This window comes from Nicotiana sylvestris, chromosome 6 (genome assembly GCF_000393655.2).
Source record: "Nicotiana sylvestris chromosome 6, ASM39365v2, whole genome shotgun sequence".
In the NCBI taxonomy this organism is placed as follows: Eukaryota; Viridiplantae; Streptophyta; class Magnoliopsida; order Solanales; family Solanaceae; genus Nicotiana; species Nicotiana sylvestris.
Window position 1 is genome coordinate 143,024,772 of NC_091062.1, and position 5,837 is coordinate 143,030,608.

Consider the following 5,837-nt stretch of genomic DNA (forward strand, 5'->3'; position numbering starts at 1 on the left):
GGCAGAAAAGGGATAAGCAAGGCTAAAGGAAATAGTAGGTGTCACGAACAACCTCCTGAATTCCTTCAATGAAGCCAGTGGAGAAGACAACGAAAATGTAACACTAAGTGCTACACCTGAAGGGGAGATCTGACTCCCCCCACACGAGGGTTTAACTATCTCGCGCGACAGGGAAACCTTAACATCCGCAGCAGGAGAAGCACTACTAGCCGTGAAAAGTCTATTAGAAGAATGGTTGACAAACACCTTGAGCAACATACTCGAGAAACCCGTTCAGAGGGATATCGAAGACACATTACCCGCAGAAACCGCAGTTGTCGCCGATGAGTCAGAAACTATACGAACAGGTAACACCCGCACTGTCGCTGATGCAGGCAACAATGCACTTGCAACCATCTTAAAGAAAATGGAAGAGATGGAAAATGAGAACAAAACACTCCGTGACCAGATGAAAGAGCATCAAGAAAGGGTTGATAAAATACCGTGCGCTCTGAAGTTGCTACCAAAACGTGACGTGGGCCGATTCGTCAAACAACCATAGAGCAAAGAGGCAGCCTCCCACTCTATTCCAAAAACCTTCAAAATGCTGCCATATCTGAAAATATATGATGGCACCACGGACCCAGGGGATCACTTAATCCATTACGTCACTACAGTAAAAGGCAACGATCTATCAAAAGAGCAGGTGCCGTCAGTACTGCTGAAAAAGTTCGGTGAAACTCTGACAGGAGGAGCATTGACATGGTATTCCCAACTACCAGCACGATCGACATCAAAGTTCGAAGAAATGGCAGATAAGTTCGTCATCGCTCACGCGGGAGCGAAAATGGCAGAAGCCAGGGTAAATGATATCTTCGCCGTCAGGTAAACGACAGGCGAGGGACTTCGGGATTTCCTAGCCCGATTCAACAAGATAAGGATGAGCCTACCGAACGTGTTAGAAGGGATGACGGTAGCAACCTTTCAAAATGGGTTGAATAGAAACGGGTCAAAAGCAACCAAGAAGCGGCTAAGTAGACTCATGAAGTACCCCACCCCCCACCACGTGGGAAGAGATCCATAATGCCTATTGCGCGAAGTGAGGGCAGAAAAGGATGACCTGAATGGCCTGATCTAGCGACTAACTTCGGTCCACACCGAGACAAGGAGAGATCGTGCAACAACGGCCGAAGGGATCAACTACCACGTTTCAACCGAGAAAGGCACCAGCCCTATGTCCGAACATCCAACCCACCTCCTCCACGACATACAGATGTCGCGCCTCGACACATTGCACCACCCCGAAGCGAAAGAGGTATGCCTCCACTGTTATCTGCTCATAACTTTTGTGTTTCTCCTTTAGAAATAGTGTACGCACTAGAAAAGCTCGGCACAAAGGTGCAGTGGCCGCAAAAGATGAAGTCGGATCCGAGCATCAGGAGATCGAACGTTCTGTGTGAATTCCCTCAGGAAAGGGGACAGAAGACTGAGGATTGCATAGGTCTGCGACATGAAGTGATAAGAATGTTAAACCAGGGATACCTGAAAGAACTGCTGAGTGACCGAGGACGGGCCAACTTCGCTCGTGGACGCGATCAACCTTAGGGACCTCCAAAACCGCTGTCACCATCTCGTACCATACAAATGATCATTGGTGGCAGAGACGACACGATAATCAACCATGTGAAATTCACCACCACGCACAAACTCAAATGGACAATCACCCACGAACGGTATGACAACTTTGAAGATAGTATCATCTTCGATAAGTCGGATACCAACGGTTTGTCTTTCCCTCACTATGATGCTTTGGTTATAACTTTACGCATCGCGGATACCGACGTAAAGAGAATAATGGTGGATGACAGAAGCGACACGTGTATTATTCACCTGCGAGTTCTCATGCAGATGAGGCTCGTGGATAAAATAATACCGCATTGCATAACATTGAAGGGTTTTAATAATGCAGTGGAATGAACCTCTAGAGAGATAGTGCTACCCGTCCTGGTAGGAGAAGTCACCCTGGAGATGACGTTCCACCTCATGAACCAGGAAACAGCCTACAACGCCATCATAGGGCGTTCATGGATACACGCCATGCGAGCCGTCCAGTCAAGTTTCTATCAAGTAATCAAATTTCCCACCCCATGGGGGACATTCAGCATCCAAGGCGAGCAACGCACCGCCCAATAATGCTACCGGATCGCCCAAGATTGTACACACACCAAACAACTAAAAGGGGTGAGTGCGGAAGCATAACAATCAGCCATATCGGGAACCAAACCCGACATACAAATGGAGGCCATCAAAGACCCGGATGTCGTAGAAGCTTGCAAGGCAACCGTAGAATACCTCGACCCCGTCCAACTGGACAACGCCGATAGCACGAAAAAGCTTATATCGGACACAACCTCTCAGAACCAGGTAAATATCGTGAGTTTTTAACTAATAATGCCGATTTGTTTACCTTTTCCCATTCAGATATGCCAGAAATCCCAAAAGATACTGCCCCACACAGCTAAATGTCGATCCTCTTTACTCACCAGTATGACAAATGAGGAGAAAGTTCAATGCTTCCATCAATGAGGCGGTCAGCAAAGATGTTGATAAATTACTCGGTAGTGGTTCCATCCGAGAGTCAAAATATCCCCAATGGGTCGCCAATGTGGTCATGGTCAAAAAGAAGAACGAGAAATGGCAGATGTGCGTCGACTTCACCGACTTAAATAAATCATGCCCGAAAGATTCCTTTCCATTACCACACATCGACCAGCTCATCGATGCAACGGCGAGACACAAACGACTGAGCTTCTTAGACGCTTACTCTGGTTACAACCAAATTCTAATGGCTGAAGAAGACCAAGAAAAGAACACTTTCATCACTCATCGAGGAGTGTACTGCTACAAGGTAATGCCGTTCGGACTCAAGAATGCAGAGGCGACGTATCAAAGGTTAGTCACCAAGATGTTCGAAGAACAACCCGGTAAGACCATGGAGGTTTACATCGACGACATGCTAGTAAAGTCGAAAACAAAAAAGGATCACATTGACCATCTGAAGGAAGCCTTAGAGATAATGAGGCAATACGGGATGAAGCTAAATCCCGAAAAATGCGCCTTCGGCGTAACTTCAGGAAAGTTCCTTGGTTTTCTAGTGTCACAAAGGGGTATCGAGGTCAACCCGGATCAGATCAGGGCTATCGAAGGAATACCGGAGATATTGACCAGCAAGAAGTAGGTGCAGAAATTAACAGGACGAATAGCCACCCTGTCGAGGTTCATTTCACGATCATCGGACAGATGCCATAAATTCTTCAATGTGCTAAGGAAAGACCACAGACTACAGTGGAATGCAGAATGTGTCGACGCCTTGAGGAAGATGAAAGCGTATATATCCTCGCCACCACTGCTCGTCAAAGCAGACCCTGGGGAATGCCTACTAGTATACCTAGCAGTCTCCGAAGTCGCAGTAAGTGCAGTCTTGATCCGCAAAAATAAAGGTACGCAATCTCCGATCTACTAAATTAGCAAAACCTTAATTGATGCCAAAAAAGGTACCCTCACCTTGAAAAACTAGCTTTGACATTAGTCGTAGCTTCACGAAAGCTTAGACCATATTTTCAATGTCACCCCATAAAAGTGGTGACAACCTTCCCCTTGAGAGGCATCCTACACAAACCCAAATTATCAGGTAGACTGGACAAATGGGCCATAGAATTAATCGAGCATGACATAACATATCAACCACAAATTTCCATTAAGTCGCAGGTGCTCGCCGAATTCGTCATTGATTTCAGCGAAGAAACATTGCCTGAAGTAGAGCAGGAGGTGCTCTGCGCTTCTGCACATTCCGATCTCTGGGTCCTCTACACCGACGCCGCATCTAATGCATTGAGATCGGGACTGGGACTCGTCCTCGAGGTTCCTACGGGCGAACTAATTCTCTAGTCCATACGATGCCCCGAGATGGCTAACAACGAGGCCGAGTATGAAGCTATGATTTCAGGATTGAAATTAGCCCTCCAATATGGCGCTCGACGACTCGTCCTACATTGTGACTCTCAACTCGTAGTGAACAAAGTCACCAGGACTTTCCAAATCAAAGAACAGAGACTACAAAAGTACCAGTCAGAAATTCACAAACTGCTGCCAGAGTTCGATGAATGTCGTCTCGACCAAATACCAAGGGCACAAAATATCGAAGCAGACGAACTCGCAAGCTAGCAGCAGCCACCAAAAACATCAATAAGGAAAACGTGGTCACCCTTCTCCATTCCGCAATAGACCAAGTCAAGGTACATTCTATAAACCTAACTTGGGACTGGTGCAACCATCTCGTAACATATTTGCAGGATGGACCGCTCCCACAAGATAAGAAAGAAGCCAAATTTTTTTGAATACAGGCAGCCAGATACAGCCTCGTAAACTGTGATCTCTACAAGAGAACGTTCGCCAGCCCCCTGGCCAAATGTCTTAGGCCAAATCAAACAAGGTGAGTAATGGAAAAAGTACATGAGGGGCACTGCGGTGCCCAAACGGGAAACCACGCCCTCGTTCGATGCCTCATCCGCACCGGATACTGCTAGCCCACCATGAAAAAAGAAGTCGCGGGCTACGTTAGGAAGTGTGAACGATATCAAAAGTACGCCCCTATGATACACCAAGCAGGGAGACTCATTCATTCCGTCACTTTGCTATGACCATTCATAAAGTGGGGGATGGATATTGTCGGACCCCTCCCAGCAAGACGAGGTAAGGTACGTTTCCATTTGGTTTTAACTGATTACTTTTCTAAAGGGTGGAAGCAGGTGCATACACTCAGATACGTGATCAAGAGGTCATCGCGTTCATATGAAAAAATATAATATGCCATTTCGGCATCCCCAAGGAAATCTGCTATGACAACGGACCTCAGTTCATCGGAAAGAAAATGACCGAATTTTTTGAAAAATGGCACATCAAATGAATACTCTCCATGCCATACCATCCCACCGTCAATGGTCAAGCCGAATCCTCCAATAAAGTAATATTGAATATATTGAAAAAGAAGCTCGAGGACGTCAAAGGGCTATGGCCTGAACTACTACCAGAAGTATTATGGGCATACCGCACTACACCAAAAACCAGCACAGGCGAGACACCATATTCACTAGTCTACGGGACTAACGCAGTTATACCTGTCGAGGTTGGGGAACCTAGCTTGAGATACTCCAACGAGAGCGGACCAAATAACGATGAAAGCAGGCTATAAGATCTAGATGAAGTCGAAGAACGAAGAGATATGGCCCACATAATAATGGTAGCCCAAAAGCAACAAAAAGGCCAAAGTGCGAACGCTCAAGGTCGGAGACTACGTCCTCAAAGCTAAAACACAAGCAGCAAAAGACCCTAATGAGGGAAAACTGGGAACAAACTGGGACGGACCGTACAAAATCACGGCGGCAACAAACAAATGAGCATTCTAGTTAGAGACAATGGAAGGAAAACTACTCCAAAACAACTGGAATGTCGCCCATCTCAAATACTTCCACTTCTGAAAGAAGGCGCCACCTAAGTCGTACTCTTTTTCCCTCATCCAGGTTTTGTCCTAATCGAGTTTTCTCGATGAGGTTTTTAATGAGGCGACAAGGGGGACATCTCGAGGTTCAAAGTATTGTTCATTACCCTGCCCGTCGACGTATTCTTCGGACCGAGTAATGAAGGGACTGGACATAGATAATCAAATATCCATTGTATGTAAGAGTCGACATGTGATTCTTACAAGAATATAATCAAATCGCCATTGTATGAATAAAGCCATATGTTTTCCTACGGGAATATGATCAAACCTCCAATGTGAACATCCCAATAGCCAAGGC